General features: G+C 50.5%; 1 protein-coding gene across 2 annotated transcripts in view; it reads left to right on the top strand.

Moving 5' to 3' along the window:
• ZNF469 (zinc finger protein 469) overlaps window positions 1-21,615 on the top strand; it is a 38,516-nt gene that overhangs the window by 5,264 nt on the left and 11,637 nt on the right. Inside the window, exon 2 of one of the 2 annotated variants that reach the window (XM_060185026.1) lies at window positions 19,764-19,824. The exons of the other annotated variant lie outside the window; for it this stretch is intronic. The gene's annotated coding sequence lies outside the window, so the exon portion shown is untranslated. The remainder of the gene's footprint in view (window positions 1-19,763; window positions 19,825-21,615) is intronic. 2 annotated transcript variants of the gene reach the window in all.

Below are 21,615 nucleotides of genomic sequence, written 5' to 3'. Positions count from 1 at the left end.
CTCTATTTACTGAAAGCCATTAATCTCCCAATAAAATATTTTTTAAAATAATTTTAAAAGAAGAAAGGGAGAAGGGGGTCAGGCATGGTCACACATGGTTAAGTGTACATGTTACCAGGTGTAACAACCTCTGTTTAAGCCCCTGCTCCCCATCTGCAGAGGGGATTCTTCACAAGCTGTGAAGCAAGCACTACAGGTGTCTCTTTGTTTCTCTCCCTTCCTACCTCCCCCTTCTCTCTCGATTTCACTCTTTTTAAGATTTTTTAATTTATTGGATAGAGACAAAGAGAAATTTAGAGGTCAGAGAAGGCTAGAGAGGGAGAGAGACAGAGACACCTGCAGCACGGCTTCACCACTTGTGAAGCTTCCCCTACTGTAGCTGGGGACCAAGGGCTTGAACCCAGATACTTGTGCACTATAAATGTGTACTCAACCAGGTGTGCCTGGCCTCTCTCAATTTCTCTCTGTCCTATCAAATAAAGAAAAGAAAAGAAATGGAGCCAGGCAGTGGCACACTAGTTAAGGGCACATAATGTGAACTGCAAGGAACTGCACAAAGATCCCAGTTCGATCCCCCAGTTCCCCACCTGCAGGAGGGTAGCTTCACTAGTGGTGAAGCAAGTCTGCAGGTGTCTGTGTTTCTCTCCCCCTTTCTGTCTTCCCATCCTCGCTCAATTTCCCTCTGTCCTTTCTAACAACAACAAAAATAGCAACAATAACAACAACAACAAAAAAGATGACTGCCTGGAGTAGTAGATTTGTAGTCCAGGCTCTGAGCCCCAGTAATAACACTGTAGGCAAATTAATTAATTAATTAATTAATTAAAAAGAAAGGAAAAATGGCTACCAGGAGTAGTGAATTCATCAAGCAGGTACTGAGCCCCAGAGATAACCCTGGTGGTAAATAATAATAATAATAAATAATAGAAAAACAAGAAGAGATAAAGAAAAAGGAAAACCATGCTGGTACACTAGTGACTTCAGACTTCTACACTGTTCCCATCAGTGTGTCTGCTCAGCACATTTCCATAATTGCTACCACGCCGTGCCTTCCTCTATCCAACTCTTTCTGGGACCTCCTACAGCAGAGCTAGGGAGCATAGATGGAGGCCCTCACTCCATCCCACAGCAGCCCCACACTGCCAAGTGCCAGGCCTCCACTGTCCACCTTCTTTGGGAACAGATGCTGGCTCTCTCTGACACCTGACTGTTGTGTGTTGCACTGCATGAATACACATGTCCAAGTTTAAAGTGCTTGTGTTTGCCTTTCTGGGATGGCTCCTTGGTATGGGAATGGAGATCACTCTGGCCTCTGGAGCTGCTCCCCAAATTATTTCTACAGACCCATCATTGTCATTGTTGTCTCCGTTATAGAATGAAACCATGTGCCACTCTCATGAGTAACTTCCCAAGTTCCTTCAGGCATGCCCTCAAAGCTGGTCAGGTCTGAGTCTCAAAGCTGCCCACTGCCACAGGAATCACCTGTGGAGATGCTCCAGTGGCCTGCTGGACTGAGGAAACTATAGACGAGATCAGGGAGACAGTTCCATGTGCAAGGATTCTAGAAAGTCTTCCTGGAGTAAGGGGTCTCTGAGCTGGGTTTTGACAACTAACTAGGGGTTGACCAAGCACTCCAGAAAGGAAAGGAGCCTCCAGATAAAGAAAACAGTAGAGGCATAGAGGCTCAGAGACAGCTTGAGTTGGTGACATGAACCCCTAGAGAGTCCTCATGACCACTGGGCTGGGGTCCCCAGCCCCTGGCCACTCTAAATTTTGGGAATGTCCTCTGCATGCATGGGAAGCAATGGAGGGGAGCTACAGGTTAGTGCCTTGTAACCATGGATGGGCCACACCCCTCTCATGCCTTGCTTTCCTTACTGCAGAGTAGAACCATGAGGCATGAGAGCCTACTCAGGGTACACGGAAAGTGGCCAGCAGTGATTGCATTGTGAGTACCTGGGCTTTCAAAGTCCCCATGTCTCACTTCTTCCTCACCAGGAGAGTCATAGAGGCAAGGTGGACACCACTGTTTAATATGAACTTAACCATTTGTGGACTCAGGTTCCAGCTGGCAGGCAAAGCCCTTGGGAAAAGCAAGGTTAAAGCCAGTGTTGTAGACAGTCAGGATTCACAGTCTGTCCTCCCAGCTAGGCTTGTCCTCTTAGCAAAGAAAGGCAAGACCCTGCAGGGGCAGGGTGGGAAGGGAGGGACAAGTGTCACCTGTGGTAGAGGCCCCCACACTCCTTCCTGCAGAGTAGCAGCTTCACACCCACTTGGAGGCCTTTTAGAGAAGGCCTGACTCAGGACAATGAATCCAGGGATTTTAAAACTGTATTTTAAACCCTGTGCTGCTGAATTTGCATCCAAGTCAGAACAGTCTGACAGAAACAGAAACTGAGGTGAATGTGGTATACAGCATAGAATGCCATGTAATATAAACTAGGATATGAGCTATATGCAGGGTATAATGGGATGTAACCCACATGTAATATAACGCAAGGTCACAGGTCACTTGTATTGTTCTAATAGCTATGTTGAAAAGCATGGAAAGAAACAGGTGGAATTAATTTTATATGACACAGTACAGCCAAAACATCATCACTCTAGTGTGTAATCAATGTAAAATCTGTGAGATGATTTAGATTTTTCATGGCGTGCCTTTTGTTTCACCCCGGAGATGTGTCTCACTTCCGCCAGCTGCTTGTGCTACTGACCTTAAGCCACCTTTGGTTTCTGAGCTGTCTTCACTGTGGAATCCCTGATGAGTGTACTCACATGGTGCTCCTCCATCCCAGGCCCTCCAGCACTTCCTGCCTGCTTCCTTCAGGAAGCCCCTCCAGACTGTTCTTTTTTCTTTATGCCTCTATTTTAAAAAATGAGGGTTGAACCCCAGGACAGAATATAGTCTGTTTCCTGCATCAGCCCCCTCAGCCCCCAGCAGTTAAACCCAATCTTCCCTCTTCACCCAGACCTGCCAAGTCTTGACAACTTTATCCTCTGGATCCTGATCTTTTTTTTTTTTTTAAAATATTTATTTTATTTATTTATTCCCTTTTCTTGCCCTTGTTGTTTTATTGTTGTAGTTATTATTGTTGTTGTCGTTGTTGGATAGGACAGAGAGAAATGGAGAGAGGAGGGGAAGACAGAGAGGAGGAGAGAAAGATAGACACCTGCAGACCTGCTTCACCACCTGTGAAGCGACTCCCCTGCAGGTGGGGAGCTGGGCTTCAAACCGGGATCCTTGCACCGGTCCTTGTGCTTTGCGCCACCTGCGCTTAACCCGCTGCGCTACCGCCCGACTCCCGATCCTGATCTTTTTTATCCCTAGGTGCTGTGTTCTAAGCACTTGGGCAACAGCTATCCCAAGTTATCCCTCTCTTCACTCACTGATACACTATTTTTCTCTCCTTGGGATGTTTGGAAAACTCCTAATCATCCTTCAAAACTTACCTCTGATATCACCCTGACTTTCCTCTGCTGTTTTTTTTTTTTTTAATTCACTGCATAGCCTGCGTATGTGCAGTATCACCATCCATGTGCCGTTGTTCATTTTAGAGAGAAATGGAAGAGGAAAGACACCTCAGCACCACTCCACCATCTACAGAGCTTCCCCACTGCCTCCCTGGTACTCCCATATAGTGCCAGGCCCCAACCCCAGGAATATCCGCTCTGTTGGATATTCCATCTCTCAGACTCTCCATCGCTGCCTTTTAGTTCTGCCCTGTGCTACATAGTCCCAAATCTCCTAGAGTCCCCAGAAGACTGAGATTGAATGAGGGTCGTGATACCACCTCCTCTGAGCTTGGGGGGGTCCATCAGGCCAGAGAACAGCTGTGGAAAGCATCAGGCATGTGTGGGTGGGTCGTCTCTGCAATCTCAGTAAACATCTGGCCTTGGGGCCTGGCAGGAAGCTGACCCTGAGGGTGCCACCCGACTGGCAGCTTGTCCCATCTATAAATACAGTCTCAACGTGGACCAGCCCACGTGCATTCCTGCCGCCTGGCCCCAAGTACCCTCCCAGCGGAAGGATGGCCGCCGGCGGCTCAAACCTAGCTACAGCAGCCCCTCTTGGGGAGTGGGAGCGTGCCCACGCTAGGGTCAGCTCGGGGCTGTGCAGCTGATTGTTATCTGAGCATCTCAGCTTGCTTGCCGCCTGCTCAGTGCCCGCCCGGGCTGCTTTTAGCTCTGGGAAGGCTCCCGGCCCTGCAGCGTGCTTTTCTTGGCTGTCTATGCTGTGTTTATGCCGGGCTGGTGCCTGAGGAGTAATTAAAGTCTCAAAGGCTCTGAAGGGTCTGCCTGCTGCTTGGATCTAGGTGCCCAGCCTGCACGTTCAGGCCCAGGCTCCCAGGTCTTGTCACCAGGAGCCTGTAACTGAAAAAGGAAGCTGAACACACTCCCAAGACTCTGAGCCCCACAAGGACTGCAGGAGATAGTGATAGTCAGCTAGGCAGGTTTTTCACAGCTCGCACCTCTCCAGCCTCAGTATCCCCCTGTGATGGATCCCAGATGTTCTGCTTCCAGGAAGGGACTGAGAACCCGTGTAGTCAATGAACACTCTGGGGAGAGTCTGTGCCGCTGACTTGGCAGAAAGTGATATAAATGCTGCTTCCTCAAACATGCTTGGGGCTGACAGGTCCCAAAGTCACAGCAACCATTTGGCCTCAGATGGAAAGGACACTCTCCTCTCCCACCACCCAGAGTAACAGGGTCTGAGGCATTCTAGTGATCACACTCAAAAAAGAGACAAGTGATATGAGAACTCTTATAATATGTCTTATTTAACCCAACAACCCAAATACACCTGTTTCAACATGTACTCTGCATTTCTACACATTTTTTCCTGCCAGAGTTTTACTGGGGCTTCATGCCTGCACAATTCCAACACTCCCAGTGAACTCTTTTTTTTTTTTTTTACCCCAAATATATGGGGAGGGAAAAGAGGAGAGGGAGATAAGCAAGACTACAGCACTTCTCTACTGTTTGTAAGACTTCCCCAATGCTTGGTGTTCTCAGGTGTTGGCCCTGGGCTCAAACCCAGGTCCTCATGCATGGTAAAGCCTGTGTCTACCAAGTGAACTATCTCTCAGTTCCCTGTAATCTGCACTTTCAAAAATATCAGTGATAGGTGGAGGGTAGATAGCATAATGATTATGCAAAGAGACTCTCTTGCCTGAGGCTCTAAAGTCCCAGGTTCAATCCCCCGCACCATGGTAAGCCATAGCTGATCAGTACTCTGGTTAAAAAAATATTATATATATAATTTTCACATTCTTCCATTACTTCATACTCTGTCCTAGAAGGCCCAGCATTTCAAGCACTCTAGTCTCATTCACTTGCTACAGATATCCAGGAACCACAAGTGGCCACTAGAGCAATCTGGGGAGGGAAGACTATGAGGAGGGCACAGTGCCCTGGGGCAGTGAGGCTGTGCTTGGTATCCCTTCCTTCTTCCATGGTCATTGAGCTCTCTGAACCCAGAGGGGCCTGGAGGTTGAGATGTACAGATATTATGTCAGTGAAGTAGGAGCACCAGATTGGGAGACTCGAGGCTCAGGAACTCCCTTTACCATGGTTTTCTTTTGGTCTCCATCCCATGGTCCTTGCAGGCACTTGTGCCCACCCAAAGGCAACCAGGCCTCTCTTCTTACCCCTTGGATCACAACTTCACTTAATCTTGACTTGCATCAGTTTCTTCACTTTGAGACCTGGTTTTACCACCATGCCCTGGCCTAGGCAGCCTCAGATTGACTATGGTGCTTTCTTTCTCCCACTCTTCCAGTTGTTCTTGGGTCCTCCTACCTGCGGGCAGAATCTGCAGACAGGCCTTAAGGAAACTGTGGCAAAGGGAAAGATTCTCATCTGACCACAGCCAGCCAGTGAGAAAGCTGTGAGGGAAGTACATGCATGCCCATGGTCTGTACATACTTGCATGCACATGTATTATGTGTCCACCTGTATAATACATAACAGTCATGTTTCTGTGTGTGTAACAATAACACTGCATATGGCTACAATCTGTGTGTGTGAGGGTTCTATCCATGTTGCCTGGTGGGTCTCCTGGTGCTCTCTGTAGATAATGCTGTAACACAGTCATGTCCACCTGAGGCTTAGTGCTGCCATCACTTGCCCCAGATTACACAGGTATGAGGAGGGGATACAGGACCCATTGTATGAATCTGTCACCTGCTTCTTTACCACTCTGATCCATCCTGTAAATCTGTATCTGTCCCAGCTGTGGCCCTATCAGTTGTGAGCACCCTTGCATCCAGACTGTCCACCATCCCCAGTGGACACCTATCCCTAGATGGCCCAGGCTAGTTATCCCAACCACAGGGAGGCCAAGGTGGGGTAGGAGTCAAAGTGGGGGGCGGGGGTGGAAGATCTGTGCAGACACCCAAAGGAAACCCACAATCATTCCCTGCACATCCATGGCACCACCACCAGGCCCTTTTCTTCAGAATGCCAGTTAGCTAGACTATGAAACTGTATTTTTTAAATTAGCTAATTTATTTTAATAAGAGAGATAATGAGAGAGTGAGAGTAAGATCAGAGAGAGCACTGCATAACTCTGGTTTATGGGGATGGTGGGATTGAACTTGGGACCCTCAGGCATGAAAGTCTCTTTGCATAACTATTATGCTAATTTGCTCAACCTTGAAACTGTGTTTTGCATGTCCTTGTGGTAATGTAAGTGGTGGAAACAGAGAGGGACCACTGTCCATGGGACTGGGAGGTCCCAGATGACAGGCATCAGGCCAGAACCAGTCATATTCCCAGACAATGCCCACAGTCAACCCTGTATTCTTTCAGCTCCACCTTTCTCCTCTACATCCTTTCTCTCTGGGCATTGTGGATGGGTGGGTGATGGGTGGTGGGTGGGTGGATGGATAGTGAATGGGTGATGACAGATAAGTGATGGAGGGTGGATGGATGATGATGGGTGATAGGTGAATGGGTGGATGGATGGTGGTGAGTTGATAGTAAATGATAGATGGTGGGTGGGTGGATGAATTACTACTGCTTGCAGTCATTGACCACATAGCAGACACACTGATGAACCTGCCCATCCCTCAACACTAGGGGCAGATTAGCTCAAATGAACAAGTGGAAAGAGGAATGTGAATGGTCATGTATTGTGGCAGCTGCTCACAGGAGCAAGATGAGGGGGGAGATGGGAAGAGGTGAAGGAATCTAGAAGGTATGGAGGATGCTTCATGGGCATGTGAAGTTTGAAAAGCCCAATGTCAATGGTTTCCCTCTGATAGGACATGCCTGGCACCCTCTCTGAATTCTCCTAAGGTGCCAGCTATGTCTGTTAGGAGCTAGGGTGCAGAGAGGCACTTTGTTCCCAGCCTGCATTAGGGTATCTTCCCCCTATCCTGTGTCCTCCCTATTGGAGTTGGACCCACCCCTATCATCTCCCTTATCTAGTTGTATGTCTGGTGAAAAGACAAGTGGGCAGAGCAGTGGGGCTCTTCCAAGCCCTCATGACTGCTCTCCCTCCCTAGGGTCTGCTGATTCTCTGATCTGATCAGCCTAGGAGAACAGAAAGACCTCATCAAAATTCCAGTTCCACCCAAGAAGAAAAAAAACTAAATTCCAACCCCCTGCACATACCAGCATCCCACTCTGAGGTAGGCATGTGTAGATCAGGCCTTTGTCAGCTCTTACAAACCCAGAAACGGTGGGGCAGGGGCACAGGGCAGGGAGCACAGCATGGAATGGAGGCATCCAGCAGAGAGGTGAAGAGCTTAGAAGTGAACATGTGGAGGCCAAGCCAAGTAACATAAGCAATCACGCCTCAGCTGTACTTCCCTGGCAATGTGACCACCTGTTCCATTTGCCTGAAAGGGCCACTACATCCTCACCAAAATTCAGGGTGCTCTTTACAGAGACAGAGAGCAGGCAGGAGTTCTGTAGGGCTGTCTTTACTCACACAGATACACTCATAATCACATACACACACACACACACACACACACATCTCATAATCACACACACACATACACACACACACACACACACACACTCCAGTCTGCACCTCAGTTTACCCTCCTGCCATTCACCACCCACTGTCTCCTCCCCAGGTGCATGATGGGGCAGAAGTACCTCTCCTCCTCCCCAGGCCTGTTTCCATGATGGACATTTCAGTTGGATGTGACATTTAGAAAATGAACTGCACAGCTACCTCCCCTCTCTCTACCAACATCTAGAATCCCCCAACTAGATGGCACCTGACTGAAGGAGGAGAGGAGGGTTGCATGCCTGGTGACAGGCACTGATTGTTCCACAGGATGGGGAGAAGGGTGTGTGTGTTGGGAGTGGGGGGAAGAAGTCCTCATGGGCTGGTTCAGATTCCCAGGCTGCCAGAAATAGTTCAGCTGTGAAACCCCTGAGGGGCATGGGTGACAGGAATAGGTGGCATCACATGCACTTTTATGATGGGGGAAAGAAGCCTAGAGTTTTGGTTTTTGTTTGTTTGGTTTTGGTTTTGGTTTTGCCTCCAGGGTTATCACTGGGGCTCGGTGCCTGTACTATGAATCCACTGCCCCTGGCTGCCGTCTTTTTTTCCATTGTTGTTCTTGTGTTGTTGCTGTTATTGTTGCTGCTGCTGTCATTGTTAGATGGGACAGAGAGAAACAGAGAGAAGGGGAAGACACAGAGGGGGAGAGAAAGATAGACACCTACAGACCTGCTTCACCACTTGTGAAGCGACCCTTCCTGCAGGTGGGGATTGGGGGAGGCTCAAACCAGGATCCTTGAGCTTAACACTATGTGAGTTTAACCCGGTGTGCTACTGCCTGACCCCCCCAGAAGCCTAGAAAATTGTATGTCATCACTTTCTCCATCTCTAAGTCCCCACCTGTTTCCAGACCCCTCTAGCCACGTTGGGGCAGTAGGAGTAGGTGCTTCCAAAAAGATCATGTTCCTGGAGCTAGAATAAATGTTAACATACATAGTGTTGTCACCTTATAGACTTAGTGAGGCAGGATTGACTGTCTGATCCATTTATAGTTGTGTATATGAGACTCAGAGAGGTTAAGTCAGGGGGCTAGGGTCACACAGCAAAGGAATAGGGAGCTGTACTCTGACCATCACCCTCTATTCCCAATCCACCCTGACAAGAGGGATCTCTTGGCCTATAGCCTCAGCTCAGAGGGAACAAGGCCCCCTTTCTGAGTCAGCTGCCTCATACTGCACTCATACTCCACCCCTCTGACAGGGGTGGAGTATGAGTGCAGGGTATAGCAGGGTGGACCAATAGGGACCTGCCCTGCATTGCATGCCACAGGACAGAGGTCAGGAGCAGCATCTGGCTATCTTGTGTGTGAAGCAGAGCTCACTCCTGACTCCTGGACACAGAGGGCAGTGGGGACAAGCCATGCTTGGTGTATAGATAGCACATGTTGGCCCCCTCCTCATCCATCTCCTAGACCTGCCCACGAGTGTCACTGCCCCCTACCAAACTGCCAGAGTGTCAGCGATGTAGGCTGGCTCCAGGACACGGTCACTCTGAGTCAGGGTCGCCCCAAGATATGGTCAGTCTAGGTTAAGGTTAATCCATTACCAACTAGAATTCCTCCATGGTTGGGTCACCTCAGGTCAGCACCATCCCAGGTCAGGGCCACCTGTCATCTGCCTATAGAAAGATAACACGTCCTTCTTTCCTGCCTGATACTGGCCCTGCTCACTAACTCTTCACACTGGGCCTTCGGTGCTCCTTCCCAGTGGGGTGAGAAGCTGCTGGTAGTCTGGGTGGGGCAAGAGGAACTTGGGCAGCAGGTCCCCCAGCTTTCAGTCCATGTGGCTTCCTGTATGGGTGGGGAATGAGCCCCCCAAATCTGGTGGCAGCACCAAGGCTTGGCCAGGTCAGGCACAGGTCAGGCTGTGGAGGGAGGACTTTCTTTTCCAAGATGTGGAGGCAGAGTACTGACCCCCCACCTCCCACAGTGGAGGTCCCTATGCAGTGACCTGTACACTGTGCTCCCCTCTTTGAGCCCCTGTTACTTTCTTATAATATAGGGGTGTGGGATGGGGGAGATTCAGCCACTGAGCACCACACAGCAGGCAGTTAATGCGCAATCTCTTCTTCATCTCAGCACAGTGAGGTGGGGTTAGGAGCCCTAACTGGCCCTAACCTGTGCTCCCCTGGGTGAGATAATGGAAATATGCCAAGATTCTTTGTTCCCTTGTTGCCTTGGACATTTAGGCTCACTTTAGACCTCTTGTGGCCTCTCAACCTTCTGTAGTGAAGGCACCATTTCCCCAGGTTCCCTTTAGTTTTTGTTGTTGTTGTTGTTGTTGTTTGTTTGTTTGTTTTAAGATTTATTGGTATTATTTTTTGAAAGAGATAAAGAGGAGCTGAGAGGGGAGGGGAAGATAGAAAGGAAGAAAGGGAGATATTTGCAGCATTGCTCCGGGGCTCGTGACGCTTCCCACATGCAGGGGAGGGGAGATCAGGGACTTGAATCCATGTCCTTGCGCATGAGAAAGTGTTTGCTCTATTGAGCATGCCGCCATCCAGCTCCCACAACCACCACCACCACCTTTAGTTCTTCCTGGAGCAGGAATGAAGTTTTATTTTGGTTTGGGGGTTGTCTGTTTGCAAAACTGGGGCTTCCCACATGGCCTTCTGGGGAGCTCTTCCATTCAGAGAGAGATGGAAAGAGACACCATAGCACCAGAACTTGCCCCAGTCGCATGGCACCTCCCATATAATATTGAGACTCAAAGCTGGGCCATAGGCATGACAAGGTACATACCCTACCTGATGAACTATCTCTCTGACCAGGGATGAAGTTTGAAAAAAGAAAGTGGGTCCAGGGAGTTTAAGATTTAGGATGTGAGCAGATTGCTTACCTAGTGTAGTGGCTCTGCACATAGGCTTTCATACCTGAGGCAGCAGGGCTTCAGGTTCAAGCCCCAGTCTCACCAGAAACCAGAGGTACACTCCTCTGGTATGAAAAAAGACTTAGGATGAGGGGCTAAGTGGTGACACATCTAGCAGAGCATGCATATTAGTGTGTGCAAGGACCTGGGTTCAATTCCCCGGACCCCACCTGCAGGACTTGGGGCGGGGGAAGCTTCAGTGGAACAGTGCTGTAGTTATCTCTCTTCCTGTCTGCCCCCTCCCTCTCTGTTTCTCTCTGCATCTTTCAAGAAAAGGTGGTAAAAGACCACTAGGGAGGGCTAGGCAGTGGCACACCCAGCTAAGTGCACACTTGTGAAGTGCAAGGACCTGAGCTAAGATCTGGGTTTGAGCCTCCAGCTTTCCACCTGCAAGGGGTCACTTCACAAGCAGTGAAGCAGATCTGCAGGTATCTCTCTTTCTCTCTCCCTCTATATCTCCCCCATTCCTTCTCAATTTCTGTCTTATCAAATAAAATGGCCATCAGGAGCCATGGATTCATCACCAAGCCCAGCAATAACCCTGGAGAAAAAAAAAAAACACCAGGAATGGTAGAGTGGTCCTACAGGCACCAAGATCCACAACAATAGCTCTGGTAGCAATAATAATAATAATAATAATGAATAAAATAAAATAAAATAAAGGTTGAGAGGGAAGGACTGGCTATCTGACCATAGGAGGGGCCAGCCCTAAGAAGTTAGAGTGAACAGACCCCATGGGCTCAAAATGGCCTTTCCAGACACCCTTAACTCCATTCAATGAGCTCTCTGTGTGTGTACAGAGTTCTTGTCTCTTCGTTTGCTTTCTGGAGACTCTCTCTTCTCTGTCTCTCTTCCAAGCTCACTCTGGTCCCTATTGGCTGGCTCACTCGGGCTTTGTGCTCCTCCCCTACCCCCACCCCACCCCCACAGCTCCTCCCTGGCCCCAGACTGGCCCTCCCTCCACATCCTTGTCAAAGGCCAGAGGTAGAAGACTCTTAGCTCACTTGCACCCTGGCACCATCAAATCAAAACATGGTTACAATGCCTTCTCCAGTCCTGGCAAAATACCCCTCTTCTTCCCTCCTCCCATTGATTAAAGAAAAACACACAGCAAGTGTGTGTGGGGGGCTTGCTGCAGGGTCTCTAACACCACCCCTTGCTGCCCACAGAGTCAGGGCTTGTCACAGATGAAGGGATGAATGTAGGTTATTCAGGTGCTCCAGCCCTCCTCCCTGGCCCCCACAGGGACAGTGGTTGGTGTGACCCATGCAATGGAGACTGTCTAAGTCAGACTGAAGCTGGAGGTCCTGCCCAGGGAGGTCCTCTGGGTACCCTGGGCTCAGGTCAGATGCTGGAACAGGATGTCCTCTTCACTGGCTTCATTTCTCCACCTGAAGAAAGGGGACCATGGCAGGACCTTGGGGGAGTGAGTGAGTAAACAAGTGAGTGGAAGAGTAAGTGAATAAGAGAGTGGGTGAGTGAGTGAGATAGTGAGTGGCTGATCTCACCAGGAGGGGACAGCCTGGAATGTGGACGCCCACAGAAAGGTCACCTAAGACCAACCACAGACTGTGTCGCCCCATGGCCTCAGCCCACACAGTAGTTATTTTGTTTTATGTGGATTTGTTGCCAACATTTAAAAAATGGGAGATTTCACTTTAAAACCTGGATTTCTGGCTTTTCCTGAAAAATCAGAAAGCCTGCCCTGTGCTGGATTTCTTGGCAGCCGCAGTCATAGTCAGTGGAGCAGCTGCCTGTCAGGAGGGCGGACGCCTGTCCCCACATCACAGGGAAGGCCAGTTCCAGGCCGACTCCACCCCTTGCCTGCCTACCCTCTTCCAGGGAAGTGTCAAACCCGAAGTCCAGCCTGGAATGGGGTGTAGAGGTTACATGGAATTAGACTCGCATGTGAAGGCAGGAGGCAGACCATCAGCACCCATGGGGTGGAAGGGAGGGCCCTAGCAAAAGGCATTGGTCAGCACCCCAGACAGGAGTAGCTTCCAAGAAAGGACAGCCTGGCAAAGGGTGTGTGCTGACTTTGTGAAAGGGGGGGTGCCAGGCACAGGAGGGGCATCCTGTCCCCAGCAGAGACACTGAGAAGGCAGTCCTTTTGGCCTGTTGTCTGCTCCCTGACAACTGGCCCCACCCACATCTGCCCTTGGGGCCCTGCTTTCCCCCTCAGCAGTCAGGGGGTACAGTGACTGTGGGATCCAGATTGGCACCCCGCAGAGGAGGCTGGTGGTGTGCCTGTATGAACTCTGTCCCTCCTGCTCTGGCTCTGTAGCCTCCATTTCATAATCTGTCAAAAGAATGAAGGTGATGCCAGCTGTAGCTAAATGAGTTGGGGGACCAGAGGAAGCAGTTGTGCCTCTAGGGCATCTTTGAGCTGACAGATGGGGAATCTGCATCCAGGTTGCCTCCTCCCCACCTGTTTCTCCCAGTGTTAGCCCCCATAGTGCCTTGCTACCCATACGCTTCAGCCCATAGGACCTGCCATGCACCGGGAACTAGGAACCAAAGTGAGGGAAGATTGACTCACAGGGATGGAAGGGTTTCTTTGGACATCTCCTAGGACTAGGGACAGGGACTTGTCTCCAGAAGTGAGCAAAGGGTGGATGCAGTTGGAGGTGGCAGGAGCTGGCACAGGTGCTTGCCCACCTTTCAGGAGCCATGCTCACTCTCCAGCACTCGGTATCTGTCTCTGTGAGCCAGAGCCAAGCACCTGCTCCCCGGAGGGTGGCCCTGAGCCAGGTGCAGCCAGCACCCGGTCCATGCCCAGCAGATGGTGCCAGGGTGCCCACCTGCACACAATGGGGACTCAGGAACTGCTCCTCCTCCCCATGTAGGTCTCTGATGGGTGCCTCCCTACTTGCGTAACCCCACTGGTTTCCCCACTCTACTGCTATGCTAATCCTGTCCTTAGCAGAGAAATATAATAGCTTTTAATTGAAAAGGGAGGCTGATAGGATTTTGAGCCTGACGATCGTAATTAATACTACCCACCCTTGGCGCTCATTAATCTTGTCACTCAAGAGACAGCCTATTAAAGCCTGGGTCCTCTCCTTTTCCCCTTCTGCTGAGGACCTAAGGAGAATTCCAGCAGCTTCTCTGCAGCCATATCTGTCCCTGTTGCTGTGGGGGCCTCATCCTGGGGCAGGCAGGACCAATTTCCCCGAACCACAACAGGCCGCTGCCTTCTCCAGCAGACTCAGTGAGGGGGCCACGATGTGTCCCAGCTCATTTACCACCTCAGCCTCTATAGCATGGATCTTACATCACTGCCTGGCTTCCGTGCCTATAGCAAGTGTCTTGTGCTGTCCCCGGGGGGTTAAGATTGGTCTAGGTGACTTCTACTGGGGCAAAAGGAGCTAGAACCACACCTAACCCAACACTCAAAAGACCATAGGACCCCTCGAGTCCCACATCCCTGCTGTCCCACAGTTACAGGTGACAGGGTAACAGCAGGTATTCCCCCTGAGGCACAATATAGGCCAGTCCAGAGTTTCCAACCCAAAGGGCCTGACCTTTCTCCAGCAGATCCCTAGGCACTGGTCCAGCTGCTGCTGCTGAGGTGTGAGGGGGTGGTCAGTCACCCCTGAGGGCAGGAAGTCTTCTTTGCAGACACAGCCTGTACTGAGCATTAAAGGGCATCACGACCCCAAGCAGAGAGTTGCCAGGATAGAGCTGATTTCCATGGTGAACACACATGGAAAGGATGACCATATTTCCCACAAACTTGAAGTCATGCAAAGTAGTGGACACCCTCAGGGACTTTTCCATCTTCACCCGTGTCTAGGGAGAGAGGGTGGCTAGAGCTGTAGGGCTCCTGGGGTGGGGTGGGTGGGGTGGGGTGGAGTGGGGAGTGGGAGAAAGACTCCATTACCATCACTGTAGCCCAGATCTCTTAGGCCAAGGAAGAGATACAATATACCCTGAGACCTGAGGACACCCAGATTAAGGCCCACTGCTCACAGCCTTCCAGCATCCACCTTAGTCCTCTTAGTGTCTCTCCCTCTGGCCTCTTCTTCCTTCTTGCTTGAGGTGTCAGGTATTTGTCTAGCCAGCTGCTCCCGAAGCACAGGCCTGGGCACTACCCTTTTTCAGGGCTTCTTTGCCCCTCTCCAGGAGCCACAGGAAGACAGTTACTGAAACCTCCCTCCATGGGTTTGGCCCATGGCTCCTGGTGTTTTGTTTATTCTCATAGGTTGTATTGGGGGTCAGAGCCTACACAAGGCAGCCAGCCAGGACAGGGCTAGTCAGACTGGTCCTCAGGTCTTTGCCACACCTAGATGGAAAGAGACAGAGAGGAGTCAGCATGAGTGTCCCTTGAGAAAATGGACTTTGTAAAGCAAGGACAAGTAGTGGGGCTTGAGTCAGGGAGGACTTCCTGGAAGTGATATTGATGCTGGCTCTGAAGAGTGGGGGTGGGGAGGTGCAGTTAGGGTAGGAAAGAAGGAAGGTCTGCAGGAGGAGCAACTTGAGGGTGACAAAGGATAGGAGGCACCAGAGTGGCGAAGACTCCTGAAGTCCCTAGGCAGCACAAAAAGATCAGCACCAAAGAAAACATTGAGGTCCTACCCCTATTGCTTTTAGGTCCCACATCTCCATGGCCCTTCCCTATACCCACTGCAGGAGAGGTGTCCCAGAGACCCTTGAGAGCTTCACCCTTCCCTCCCAACTACTGGTGCCAGCTTTGGAGACAGCCTGGCAGGCAGCTGACCTGGCTGGGAATCTGACCTTTGACCCCTGGGAGCTCTCAGGTGCAGCCTCCCACCTGATGGAGCAGAGAGCCAGGTCCACTCTCCTACTGTGCCCCACTCCCTTTCTTGAAACTGCTCAGCCCTTACATCATCCCTGGCCCCTACCTGGTATATTCCAAGTCTAACCTGCTGCAAGTCAGACTGTGCAGGTGGGGTCCCCGGTAGGAAGGGGGCTTGTGAAAGATTCAGGGATGGGGCTTGGGGCATACAGAGGAGCCACCTCCCCTGGAGAGTCAGGGCTCAGGGATTCAAGAGTTGCTGCTGGTTTCCGGGCACCCTGACTACCATGTGTGTGTGTGTGTGTGGGGGGGGGTTCTTGCTGGCAGCAGGGCCCTGTCTTTCAGTTCCAATCCGCACCACCCTTTCCTGCTACCGCTACTCTGTCATTTCGAAGACATCATTTTCTCCTCCACGTGCTGCGCTTATCTCCCTTCTGTTAAAGGATCTCAAATATGCACCCCGATAAGGCAGGACAGACACCCACCAGCCCCTCCAACGCCAGCCTCCACTCTCCCCAAAGTAATTAAGATAAATGTGGCTGATAATTCACTCAGTATTCTTAAACGTACCCTCCGGGCTGTATCACAGATATAATTTTACCTGCAACAGTTTATCTGAGCACTCAGGTAACAGAGCATTTTCTAAGCAAAGCGGTAGCGTTTGAAGCCAAAGGAAAGGGGGGGTATTTGTGAAATAAATGTCAAAACGAGCCGGGTGCGGAAGCCAGAAGCACCAACTGAAGCCTCTCCTGTGCTCTCAGGCACTGAGGCTGCCCCAACCTGCACTGAGACAGGGCACCCTGAGGGTGGCAGTGCCCTTAGGGCATAGCTGGGGTGGCAAGAAATGCTGTTCTTACACTTTTCCAGCTATATTTGTTCTGGTGAGCTGGTCAGAGGCCCCTGCCCAGCAGGACCCAAGTAGGGGTTTCTGGCCTTGCCCACAATACTCCCCCCACCACTGGTAGTATAGGCTCTAGGGAGTTGGGGGGCAATGTGTGTGTGGGGGGGAGTGCCACTCCACCAGATTGTCAGCCTGTAGCAGGGAGGGGATTCTGCCAGAGGGGCCCTGGAGAGCATTCTGAGGCTGGGAACAGGGGTCAGGCTTGCTGCTGGGGTCCCAGATAGGAAGGGGGTACACACAGTTTCCCATCTTCACCTGACTCACACTGGAGCTCCACTGCCCTTGCAGCCCAGTCTTGCCTCCTGTTTAGGTCCAGGACTGGGAGTGGGACCTTGGGGTGGGTGTAGACATGGCTACACTATGTTTACACCTCCCAGATAGAGCAGAGCAGGGCTGTGGGATTGGGAAGCCTCCTCCCCTGCAAAGGAAACTACCCCCGTCCCCAGGGGGGAAGACTTGCCTCAGAGTAAGAAGTTCTACCCTCCTTCAAATGATCCAGCTCTGACTATAGTCTCCTGGGCAGGGCTACAGCATAGCAGCTAAGATAGGTCATGTCATTCTGTCTAGCACAAGTAGACAAGGGACAGGTGTCCCTTCCCTTTCCTTCCACATCTCCATGTAGAGCCAACACCTGGCTCTCTAGCAGGTCACACCTAGGGACTCGCCCTGCTCTTTTGGAAGACATAGTCCAGCCCCCACAGAGGCATGAAACCTACTCCAAGTTGCCTGGCTGCTCAGCAAGGCAAAGTGCAGGAGCTCTCAGGTCTGCAGCAGAGAGCCAACCCTGAATTGAGGCAGGTAGAATGAGGAGGAAGGAAGAGAGCAGAGACCAGACCTGAGCAAGAGTAGAACCAAGGTGGGGTATAAGCACTGCCTCCACACCCCAGGAGCAGGTCTGGTCTTGGGTTACCCAGAGCCTGGGGCCCAGCTGGTTACAGAGGGGGGGCAGGTAGCATTTCTGAGGGAAAAGGAGATGCCTGTGCTCTTGGGGGTGCTTGGGGCAGCTTGAATCTAGGGGGTTGGATCTCCTGACTTCAAAAGGAGCCTGGGCCTGCTGAAACCCACACCAGTGGGGCACCAGGGTTTTGCCAAGAACCCAGGTGGGGGAACCTGAGACCCAAGCACACGTTGCCCCTGAGCCTGCCACAGGTCTGAGCAGTGTGGACGGGGCCTGGGGAGACAGCCCCATAGCATGCCCTGGTGAGGTAGAACCGGCCATTGCCCTGGAGATGGGAGAAGACAATGGGCTATGTGATCATGGACTGGGCATGTGGAGGCAGGGTCACCCAAGAATGAAGAACCACTCTGTCCAGTATGGGGCATACAGGATCACTGTACGTAACTTCACCACTATGTACACTTCAGCATGTGCTGTACAGCTTGAGCAGACCATACCACCTCTCTGAACCTCACTTTCCCCATCAGGATTTATTTATTTACTCATTTATTTTACACGAGAGCACTGCATAGCTCTGGCTTATGGTGGTGTGGGGAATTGAACCTGGGACCTCGGAGCCTCATGACAATCTTTTTGTATAACCATCATACTGTCTATCTCCCACAGTAGTTACCACCTGACTTACTATGTTTTCCAATAAGTTTCATGAAGCTGAGATTGAAGCAGTCATTCACCACTATGTGCCCAATGCCTAGCAGAGCATCAGATACAAATAGGTTGTAGATGGATGGGTGAGTGGATATATAAATGGTGAATGGCAAGTGAGCAAATAAATAATAGATAGGCAGGCCGGTGTCTGTGTAGATGGATGGGTAGATGGGTAAATGGATGATAGGTAGATGGGTGGGCAGTAGGTACATGCGTGGATGATGAATAGAAAGAAGTTGCAGTGAAAATCCTTGTAGGGTTCCCAGGTGACCTTCTGTGGTCTTCCTCCCTCCAGGTTCCATCTGCCCAGCCCCAGGTGGGAGCAGTGACTCAGCATGCACGTTTTAGCTTGGGATCCTACACACTAACAGGAGGAACACACATTGCAGCAACACCAAAGGGTCACACTAATAGATTTGTTCTCTATTGCTATGTGAGAGATTGCAGCTTAAATAAATAAACCATGATTTTTCTCAGTTTCTGGGAGTCAGGGAATCAAGCCATCTCAGGTGGTAGTTCTGGCTTACCATCTCAGAATGTGAGTAGGGTAGCAGTCTTATCTGAAGGCTCAGTCAGGCTGAAGGTGCTGCATCCCAGGAGGTTCCTAGCACATTGCTTCAGGGCTGCACTTCCTCTGGCATGGGCCTCTGCACAGGGCTGTCATCACAGCAAAGGGTTGGCTTCCCCCAGAGCATATGGTCCAAGAGAGAGTACAGCAGAAGCCACAGCATCTTTGGAAACTGATCTCCAAGGTGAAATTCATTAGCAGAAGTCACCCAGTACAGATTGAGGGAGTCAGCTCAGCGTTGGAGGAAGGCAGGCTTATAAACACAGCAGGGTGGGCCACAGCCTGTCCAGATCACACATGCACACACCATGGGCCTGCTGCATTTTTTTTTTTTTTTTACCAGAGCACTGCTCAACTCTGGCTTATGGTGGTTTTAGGGATTGAACCTGGGCCTTTGGAGCCTCAGACATGAATCTCTTTGCATAACCATTATGCTATCTACCTTTCACCCACGCCGCCTCTTCTTAGGGTCACCATGGGGGCCCCTCCTTGAACATTTGCTAAAAATGTCTGATAAGGCCCAATATGACCCAGCATGGAGCTCCGCATGCCCATCCTGGACATATGGCCTCTGTTCATGCTCTGAAATACTATTAATTGTTAGGAAATGGATATAACTTCTATGTGGGGAGCTTTGGAATCACTTCCACAACACATTGTTAAGTTCAGACCATGAGTGGGAGACAGTGAGTAGACAAGATTTATAGATGAGGAAATGAGAATATCTATTCATCTTTGCATCCATAATATCTGGTGGGCCTGGGGAAAGGGTCTTTCTTGGCAGAATCTGAGCGTTACCTTGAATTAGGGAATTGCATGGCTGTGTGACTATGCACACGTTTGCCAAAATGTCAGATCATCTTCAAACCTGCAGCAAAAGCAGTCAGTGCCATCTACTACACTACCCCAGATCCCCACCACCACCATATCCTCATGGCCCATGGTAGGCTTTCTGGAGCATCGGTGGTTCCTCCCTAGATCCCCAGCCTACAACCAAGTAGTACATGCAATTCTGATACATTTTCTATTCTGATTGCAGCCAAGAACCCCTCATTCCTCGAGAAGCTGTACAGCAACATTGCTGAGGCCCCAGATCTCAGGTACATGAAGGGGACCTCTAGTAGGTAAACTGGCTGGTGACTACTCAGCTGCCCTCATGCCCTACCTCCCCTCCTGGCTGTCTCCTCCCGTCTCCGTGCAGAATGGCAATCAGGCCTGCCACGGCCTCCCCAGGAAGACACACAAGTTGGTTATCAGGGGCTAAAATGGGGCTTCAGCTTTAGCCCTGGGAGGTCTGAAGCGGGGAGGTGACAGCAACTTATTACTCCACTCCACTTGGTCAGAAAGTGGGGGACTGGGTCAGATCAGATCCCCTTTTCCAGAGCTAGGCCTGTAGCAGAGCTGCCCCCCAACTGACAAAGGAGCATCTCCTTCCTGTTCAAGCCCACTACCTGTGTGGCCCCTTTGCCACCCCTTCTCCATGCTCTCGTGCCCCTGAGCATAGGACACAGAAGGGGTCAGCACCTGCTTCATCTTTGCCATAAGCCTCTGATATAGGCTCTAAAGTCACAGGGAGAAACTAACTCTAGGGGGGACTAAGGGCAGGGAAGGGGGGGCTGAGGGGCATACATTTAGCTCAGGACCTCTATGGTGTCTGACAACTGCTTCCGTATTATATTTCCAGAGGAGGGGTCCAGACTTTTGCATTGGAGAAGGGTGCCAGGTGGATGGGGTGGGTCAGTGTCCAGAGGATCCAGCCGGACCCAGAAGGGTGGTGGCTGCGATGGGGTAGCAGAGTGCCCTCTGCTGGCTAACACCAGAACCACACCTACCCAGGACACTTGGGACATGCCTACCCCAAAATCCTGCAGAATAATTCTGCTCAGTGGGACACAGAGACATATTCCAGCTCCAGGAACAGGAAAGAAGACCCAGGGCATGGGAGCCAGGGCAAGGAACAGATGATGATCAGGGCCCAGAGGACCAGGTGGGAGCTCAGGCCAGTTTCAGTTTGCCCACAGCCCACCTACGAATTTCCTTCAATTCATCTTCTAGTTGAGGTCCCTCCTCTGGGCAGGCGAATGTTCCCTGTCCTTCCTGACACCGAGGGTTTTGTCTCAGATCACACAGATGGCCACCAGGTGGCTATCATCCCACTGTGGGACCTCTATGGGTCACACGGGCCTAGGAGGACTCTAAAGGGGCTGAAGTCTTCTTGGACCCTCAGGCTCCAGACAGTTCTATCTCCCCTCTACCCAACCTTCTGTCTTTATTTCGTAAAATTATTATTTATAGGGGCCAGGTGCTGGCGCACCTGATTGAGCACACACATGACAGTGTGCAAGGATCCTGGTTCAAATCCCCAGTCCCTAGGGGAAAGCTTCATGAGCAGTGAAGCTGTGCTGCAGGTGTGTCTCTCCCTCTCTATCTCCCCCTTCCCTCTCATTTTCTCTCTGCCTGTCTAAAATAATACAAATAAAATATTTAAAAATTATTATTGATTAATTATAGAAACAGAGAGAGAAACACTGTGATGGTCTTGGAACATGTGGTGCCAGGGATCAAACTTAGGAGCACATGCTTGATAGTCCAGCACGGTAATACCTCCCAAGCCATACTTTTACTTTATTTTTAAGATTTATTTATTTTATTAATATGAGAGTGAGAATCAGAATATCAATTTGGCACATGTGAAGCATGAGATCAAACTTAGGATGACATACTTTTAATTTTTTATTATTTTTTAATTTAGTCATTTATATACTTATTGCCACCAGGGATATCACTGGGGTTTGGTGTCTGTACTGTAACTCCACTATTCCCAGGAGTCTTTTTTTTTTTCATTATAGAGACAAAGGAGAACAAGAGAACAAGAGAGAGAGGCAGACAGG

The sequence above is a fragment of the Erinaceus europaeus genome, chromosome 2 (genome assembly GCF_950295315.1).
Source record: "Erinaceus europaeus chromosome 2, mEriEur2.1, whole genome shotgun sequence".
NCBI lineage: Eukaryota > Metazoa > Chordata > Mammalia > Eulipotyphla > Erinaceidae > Erinaceus > Erinaceus europaeus.
Note: the sequence above shows the minus strand (reverse complement) of the source record. Positions and strands in the feature narration are given on the sequence as shown.